This window comes from Myodes glareolus, chromosome 2 (genome assembly GCF_982192425.1).
Source record: "Myodes glareolus chromosome 2, mMyoGla1.1, whole genome shotgun sequence".
NCBI lineage: Eukaryota > Metazoa > Chordata > Mammalia > Rodentia > Cricetidae > Myodes > Myodes glareolus.
In genome coordinates, this window is record NC_142027.1 from 102,761,089 (window position 1) to 102,769,875 (window position 8,787).

An 8,787-nucleotide genomic window follows, 5' to 3' on the forward strand; every position below is an offset into this window, starting at 1 on the left:
TTTGTATGGCTCCGTGGGCAAGAACATTTGTTGTGCAAACGCGAGGACCAGAGTTCAAATCCCTAGAACCCAGGTGAAAATCAGGCATGTTTGCCCCTGCTTGTAAGGAGATGTAGAAACAGGAGGATGGTCGCGGCTTGTTGGCCGCCAGCCTAGTTCCAGGTGCAGTGAGAGACCCAATCTCAAGGGGTAAGGTGGAGAGAGACAGCACAGGACATCTGATGCTGTCCTCCTCTGCCCACCGTGGGTGCACACACCCGCATGCACACGTGCACATTCACACAACCCTCCCCAAGCCCGGGCACACCAAAAGAAATCAGAAAGAAATGCTGTCATCTGGGAGACCGTGATGCCTAACCTCAGTTGTCGACTTGATGAGATGTAGAATCAGTCTCCTGGGAGATGGGCCTGTGGGCGTGTCCACGGGAGAGCACCATGATTGGCTTAACGGAAAAGGCCACACCCACTGTGGGCGGCATCATCTCTTAGGCTGTAATTCTGGTCTAGGGAGAAATCACTCTGAGCACCAGCATCCACCTCTCTCTGCTTCCTGACTGTGGATGCCATGTGGGCATCCACCTCAAGCTCCCGCCAGTGTGCCCGCTCCACACGACCGACTGTACCCTTAAATTGTGCCCTCGAGCATGCCCTCTCTCCCGTAAGTTGATTTGTCACAGAAGACTCCGAGACAGAGAACCCGGATGGACTCAGAGGACAACGCTCTAAATTAAGTCAGCCAATACCGCATGACCCCACCTGTTCGGGAAATCTCAAAACACTGTACTCACAGAAGTGGAACTGTGGCTAAGGTAGAGTGGCATGGGCTGAAGTAGACGAGGTTAGAGCCAAGAAGGGTTAATCCATTCTGGAGGTCTAACATGCAGCCTGGAACTCACCAGATAGGCTGGCTGACCATTAAGCCTCAAGATACCCTACTGCTTTCACCTCTTCAGAACCTGGGTTACAAGCCCACACCACCGTGTGCAGCTTTTTACATGGGTTCTGGGGGCTGAGCTTGGGTCCTCATTCTTGCTCAGCGGATGTGAGCCTTGTTACTTTGAATGGAGTGCTCCAGCCTTTCCCCCAAATCCCTGGTCCTAAGCGCTCTTCACCTGCAGGAACAAGCTGCCGCCCTCCCGCAGGGCTGCCAGGATCCAGCGTGATCTTGCTTTATGTTTCTGCAAATCCAATGGGAAAACAGTACTTAATTCTATTCTAATTTGCAGCTCCCTGATTACCGACCACGCAATCGTTTTCAGATTGAACTAAAGCAGCGAGTGGTCCTCAATGAGGGACAATTTTTTCCCACTTGAGGGATGATTTGGCACCATTTCCAGACACTTGGGTTGTCACGTGGTATTGGTTGGTTAGAGACCACAGACGCAGCCCTGCATCCCATAGTGCACCTGGCTGAGGAAGTCCACAGTGCCTATGGGGAGAAACCCAGGACTCTCAAACTGTGTTTGATAAATGCTGTCATCGCATCCAAACTGTGGGGCTGAGATACATCATTCTCAATCAATCTCTGGGGTTATTGTCAAAAGGGGTCATGGTGAGACATTTCCCAGCCAAACCTCCTCTTTTGTTCACCTGCTTTGTAGTGTTGCCCTCCAACCCTGAGAGCTTTAAGCCACACCGGCTGAGAGGACAGCCTAGCATGGCAATTAGCAATATGGCTGTCTCCAATGTGGTCATATGGCATAACATAACTAACCCTTGCCATCTTGAGATAGAGATTACCTTGGCCCAGTAGGCATGGCAACAAAATAAACAGAAAGATTCAAGGTAGCCAGGTCTATGGTAATGATAGCAAAATTGACGCTCTCTGGTTGATAAAGGAAGGGGAGGGTCAGAGGAGCTTCACCAGGGAGTCCAGCCATTGCTTCCTCCTGCCCTCTCCGAGCTGCAAGTGATCTTGAGAGATGCCAGTGTACCCAGGACACGGGATACTGACTGAAAGGGAGACTCATGCTTCTGCTTGTCAGTCACTCTAGGGTGAGACTTTGCCTTGAAGCAGCTGGCTCACCTATATTGTTTTCAGTCACCCCTCACCCATATTCTGTGGGGAAGCCCAAGAAACATATTGATTCCCCAAGATGGACATCATTGATTGCTCTGCTGGTGTCCTATATGCAGAGGGTGGATATTTGTTTATGTCTTTCCAGGAAAAGGTTCATGGAGCAGCAGGCATATGTGAAAGGGTTGGGTACCTGTGTGAACTCTAGCTGCAAGGGAGGCTGGGCAAGCGAGACCCAGCATCTCTGCTCCGGTCCTAGGAGCAATCTTATTTCTCCGTCTCTCCTCTTCGCAAAGAGACGAGGAGTAGTCCAAAAATGGTTAAAATTCTGGGTTTGCAAGATGAATAACAAATGTACCAATGTGCCAAAAAGTAGATTAGAAGACAAAATGAAACTACAAAGTCAATGGGGTCATGGAGATTTCCCAGTAGTTCTGATTACTTTGTTTTGCTTTTTTCCCCCCCATGGATGCCAATCTCTGATCCCCCCCTTCTTACTTAGGAACTAAATTATGCTTTCAAAAGCAAGTCATTTTTATGGACTGACTGAATGACTTCATTGACTTGAAAGAACATTCCAGCAACTGCTTTTAATTGCCTTTCTCCTTTAAATCAGAGGTGCTTATATTCAGGCCTGGCTCTGCATCAAATTAAGTGATTATATGTTGTTGTCGTGACAGTTTCTGCCCTCATTCCTTCAGAGTGAATGGGCTACTCACTCCTTCCCTGGATGTAATGACCTGTGCACAGAGCAACACCTGGCGTGCTGGGTGACGGGCCTCCTGGGAGAGGTGGATTGGCATAGCATGGCCGACTCTTAGAATTCTAATGAAAAGGACTCAGTCAGTGGCTGAAGAGTTGGCACAGTAGTTAGGAGCACTTACTCCTCTGCCAGAGGACCAGAGTTCGGATCCCAGCACCCACACTGGGCAGCTCACAAATAGGTGTAATTGCAACTCAAGGGAATTTAATGTCTCCTTCCAATTGACTTGCGCATGCACACACACCATAAAATAATCAAATCTTTAATTTTTGAAAAGGAGGGTAGAGCAAAAGGGTAAGAGAAGATATAAAAAAAAAAAATGGACCGGGAAGGAGCTACAGCAAGTACAAACACGAGGACCTGAGTTTGATCCCCAGCCTCTGTAAAAGTGAGCATGGCAGCCCGCTCCTGTAACCCCAGCCCTGGGTGGGAGGGGAGAAGGAGGGTGTACACTGTTGGATCCCTAGAGCTTCCTGGCTAGCCAGCCTCGCTGAAACAGTTCAGTGAGATCCCTTTTCCCCAAAGGAATAAGAAGGATTCAGATAGAGGGAGATATTCAGCGTCTCCCTCTGACTTCCACATGTGCATGTGTGTGAGTGCACATCTGTATGCCCACATGCATACAGGTCTCTGGGTGTGCATGGCGTGTGTTTGTGTGTGTGTGTGTGTGTGTGTGTGTGTACGCACATGAGCATACAGATGTGCACACGTACCACATGCACACCCAGAGACACAAAAGATAAGGAAAATGGCAGTCAGGATGAAAAATGAAGAATGGTTACTTCTACTGAGTTTGGTCTTTATTTGAGTTAGTTCATCAGAGAACGGAGGGAGATGGATTGAAGGACTATCATGTGTTTGCTGCTAAAGCTAGTTATAGCTATGTGTATGGTACTGCCAGGGAAAAGACCGATGGGGCGCAGCGAGAGAGGCAGCTGCAGGTGAGGGTCAGAAATGAAAATGATGCGATTGTGTCTGAGGAGTCAGCTTAATGACAATGATGTGATTGTGTTTGAGGAGATAGCTCCATTGGTAAAAATACTTGCTGTACGTCCTAATGTCCTAACGTCCTAACCGTTACCATGACACAGCCAAGAGCCGCCTGAATAGAAAGCCTTGAATGAGGAATTGCATAGATAGGATTGGTCCTTAATAAAGGAGGGCCAAGCCCACTGTGACAACACCATCCCTTAGGGCAGAGGTGGTCCCGCCTAGAAAGCTAGCTAAGAATGAGCCAGCCACTAAGCAGCATTGCTCCCTGGTTTCCATTTTAAGTTCCTGCTGGAGTTCTGCCCTGCCTTCCCTTAGTGATAGACGGTGACCAGGAAGTGTAATGTAGAATAAACCCTTTCACCACCTAAGTTACTTTTGGTAAGTTTTATCACAGCAGCAAAGCGGAATCTAGAACATCGTACAAGCAGGAGGAGCTGAGTTCGATTCCCAGACATACAGTGGAGAGGTATCATCCTGACACAGGCTCGTAATCCCAGTACGGGGTGATGGAGACAGGAGGAATCCGGCGGCACGCTAGCCAGCTAGCCGAGCCTGACTGGGGGTCTCTAGGCCAGAAAGAGACGCTGCTTCAGGATACAAGGTGGGCAACTCCTGAGGAGCAAGGCTGCCAGCCCACGCCAGCCGCGCCCAGTGATGACGTCACGGGCGGTCTGCGGAAGGTTCGCAGCTATGTCCATTTCCCCAGCTCCTACAGGAAGAAAAGTGTGGGATAAAAATGGTTCAGAATTCAGTTCCTCGAGCACCTGGAAAAGCAGAGAGTATAAGTGGCTATCATGAAATAAAATCTAGTCAGAATAAATTGCCCGTGCTTGAAAGCGAATTAGCCACAGAGAAGCTGACAGGTGGGGATGAGGGATTCGGTGTTTGCCATCTGCTCAATTATCAGGGCGATAATTACTTGAAACGACCTTTCAGCTCATCTCTAGAAAAGAACAGATAAAATATTCCCCAGCCCATTTTTTTTTGTGTGTGTGTGTGCTTGTGTGTGAACTTTGGTGTCTTAATTCATTTTGAACCAAGTGAGCGCAGAACAAATCAACAGGGAAGCGGCAGGGACAACCGGGCGATTAACTGTGTGACTCTTTTTTTTGACTTGAGGATAACAGGCTAATGTGGGAAAAGTCTGCTCAGAGGTTTTCATCTCAGGGTGGTGTGATCCAACCTCTGGATGAGGTAGAGCATCATGGGAAGGGTGTGATGGAGGAGACAAGCAGCTTGCTGTATGGTGGCCAGGAAGTCAAGACCTGCAACTAGATGGGGGAGGGTAGTTCCTTCAAGGACCCAGCTAGTTCCTGCTTCCCACAGGTCTAGAACCTTGCAGCAGTCTATTCCAACTTAAAACTTAGTTCGTCAGTTAATTCGTGAGTGCGTATGTGTGTGCACATGTATGTGCATGTATGTGTACATACTGAGGTTAGAGGGCAACCTTGGGTGTCATTCCTCAGGAACTGCCAATTGTTTTCATGTATGTGTATGTGGGACGTATGTGTGTGTGAAGTCAAGAGGTTAACTTGGATGCCATTCTTCAGGGGCCATTGTGTTTCTTGTGACACGGTCTTCCACTGGTCTCAATTTGTTGATTAGGCTAGAGTGACTGGCAGCACCAAGGATGTACCTGTCTCTACCTCCCCATGCTGGGATTCTAGACATGTGCCACCATACCTCACTTTTAAAACAATGTGTGGTTTATTTAATCACCCCCCCCCGTGTGTGTGTGTGTGTGTGTGTGTGTGTGTGTGGTGGGGGGTGGGTATGTGTGCATACCTTTTGAGACAGGGTCTCCTATGTATCCCTGGTTTGGCCCGGAACTCATAGTGTAGTTGAGGCTGGCCTCGAACTCACAGAGATCCACCTGCCTCTGCCTCCTGAATGCTGGGATTAAAGGTGTGCGCCACCATGCTCAGTTCCCTTTTTCTTCTTCATCAGATCTGTGCTACAAATACCTCACCCACATCTGGAGCTGCCTTCACTCACCTTCCATGACATCATGTGACGACCAGAGCTTCTGTACTTTTAAGGATTTTCGAGACGAGGTCTCACTGTGAGCTCAGATAGGCCTCAAAGTCAAGCTAGCGCTTTTCTTTAAAGTAAGTGTTCTCTGTCTCGTTACACACTTTCCCGTGCACCCCGGTGTTCAGAAAGCAGCTTGCCCCTTTTCCTTCTGGAAACGGGCTTCGGTTTGACCTCTTAACCTTCAGATCCATAACCTGCCTCATATAAAATATGCTTGATATTCGTGAGTGCATTGTATGTGTGTTGTGTGTTATGCATGCACATTTATGTGTGCACGCACACGGGCGGGTACAAGTGTCATGTGATGCATTATGTTGTGTGTGTTTTATATGTTGTGTGTTTGCATGTATGTTGCCTCCATGGTGGCACGTGTGTGTATGTTGCATGTGTGTTGTGTATGTTGCATGTGTGTTGTGTGTGCGCATGCAGGTATGTGTGTAGTGTGTGTGTTGTGTATGTAGGGGGATGCATGTGGGGGCTAGTAGCTGATATATTGTCCTATATTGCTTCTCACTTTATTTTTTGAGACGATGCCTCTCGCTGACCCTGGAGATCACCAGTTGGGCCATGCTGGGATAAGAAGCGGCTACTACAACATCCGGCACTTTGCATGGGTTCCGGGGGATCAAACTCCGGTCCTCCTGTCGATGTGGCAAGCACTTTATCAACCAAGCCATCTCCCCAGCTCCTCCAGATAAAATTTTTATATGTGAGACAGGTGTCAGGATGAATATGCCCCTGTGGATATCCAGTGGCTGCTGGGACGTTTATTGAAGAGTAATGTTGTCAATCAAATGGCCATCCGTGTACAGATCTGGCCTCCATTCTGCCCTGAATGGCCCCCAGTCCCTCTGGGTGCCTATAGCACAGATTTCATGACTACGGCTTTTATGAGAGCCCATATCTAGACTCTATTTCATCCTTTCAACCTTGTCCTTCACCACCGCAGCAAAGTCCCCCCCCCCCCCAGCAAGGCCGGCTTGTCTTTCTATTTATTTATTTGCCACTTTGTTTGCGCTTTTAGAATTCAAAATGAAAGATTGTACCAACACCTCCATATAGAACTAAAAGCAATGCTGATATTCTTTCTGTGCTTGAGACGGGGAGGAAGAGGGGCTGCTGCACACCCACGACTTGCCCCTCCTGGCGCCTCTCCATCCAGTTACTCGGTCGTCTGTTCGTTCCATATGTATTTATTGAGCTCCCGCTGTGCGAAGTGTAAGGGAAGGAAAACAGTTCTGAGCCGAGAAAAGACATGGGCATTGGGGAGATGGTTCTGCCCAAGTGCTGAGTTGATCAGCAGAACATCTGGAATTAAAAAATGCTGCCAGAGTCACATGTACCTATAATTCCAGTGCTGAGGAGGTGGACACAGGTGCAGCCCGGGGCTTGCTGGCTGATTAGCCTGGCAAAATTAATAAGCTCAGGGTTCAGAGCGACATCTCCCCCTCACACACACACACACACACACACACACACACACACACACACACTCACACGGGGGAGGAGGGACCCTTTAATGCTTCCAGTTTTGAGAAGACAAAGATTTCACTAACTACAAACAAATCATTGCATCCCAGATTCTGACACAGCGAGCAGGCCATGAAAGAGACTAGCAAGAGGGCCCCAGGCGTGTGGCTGGGGAAGGCTGAATACAGGAGGGGAGGCCTGCTCTGAGTGGGAGGTAAAACAGCACAGGGGTCCTGAGGTAGGCCAGTGCCAATCGGCCCTGAAAACAGCAGAAGGAGACACATGCCCTGGACACTCATGTCTTTCGTTTTTACCTCTCCCTTCGCTGCCCAGTCCCTGTTTTTCTTTCTTCTGTTTTCTTTCTAAGGGTGACCTGGAGCCACCAATTCTCCTGCCTCCACTCCAGCCCTCACTGTGCCTATGCTGTGTCACAGATGCCCACCGCACTACCTCGCTCAGGCGACATTTCTTACGTGACGGCTTCATTTATAATTGACTCCCTCAGAGGTCGGCAGCTCCTGAAAGATGGGGATCGAGTCCTATCCTTCCTTCCTTCCTTCCTTTCTTCCTTCCTTCCTTCCTTCCTTCCTTCCTTCCTTCCTTCCTTTCTTTTCTTTTCTTTTCTCAAATAATGTACTGTGCAGAGTGGGTGGTTGGGCATTGTTTGTGGAATGCCCCCTCCACATTTGGTTAGGATTTAAAGGTGCTTGTTCACACAGCCCACAAGTTCACCTCTGGCCTTTTGAAGAGATGAGTTATTTGCCTTGTTTAAGTGCAGGCAAGAGAAGGAAATCAAATTAATAACCCACGCAAGCATGCCCCAGACCTCCTGGTTTATGTTTAAAGACTTAACATCACCCATTTATTAACTTCTCCACTAATTTATAAGGGTCTCTAGCTCTTCGTTACCTAAAAATCCTTCCAGGGACATTGTAGGATGTAGGGAAACAAGGAAATAATTAGAATGATAATGTCTGCTGACCCTGGGGTCAGTGAAAGCAAAGAACTGGCTGTTATAGGCTGTATGCTCAACTGACTGCCTGCAGCCTTGTCATTAACAAGGTCAATAACGGAAGAGTCAGAAACTCTGGACACAAAGACAACATCGTGTGACAAATGTCATCCTTCATATACGGTGTCACTTTAACCCTATGTACAGTGGCAGCTCGCAGACCTGCTGCGGTGCTGGGAACGTAGGGTGGAGACATGCCCGCGTCCTCACTGTTCTGCCATTGGTGGTGTGGTCTCAGGAAAGCACATGACATAATGGCTCTTCAGCTTCTAAGGACACTGTGGCTACCACCCCTCACAGGACTGTCCTGGCCTCCCTCCCTCCTTTATTTTTTATTTTTTAAACTTTATTTATTTTTTAATTATATATATATATATATATATATATATATATATATATATATATATATATATATATATATTCTGGGCACCAGATCTCATTATAGATGGGTGTGAGCCATCACGTGGTTGCTGGGAATTGAACTCAGGACCTCCGGAA

General features: G+C 48.1%; 1 long non-coding RNA gene across 1 annotated transcript; it reads left to right on the forward strand.

Moving 5' to 3' along the window:
• The first annotated feature begins 709 nt into the window (after positions 1 to 709).
• On the forward strand, positions 710 to 7,083 carry LOC148123100 (uncharacterized). The gene is made up of 3 exons (XR_015735300.1): positions 710 to 809; positions 5,721 to 5,881; positions 6,335 to 7,083. It is a non-coding gene; the product is annotated as an uncharacterized LOC148123100 (long non-coding RNA).
• The last annotated feature ends 1,704 nt before the right edge of the window (positions 7,084 to 8,787 follow it).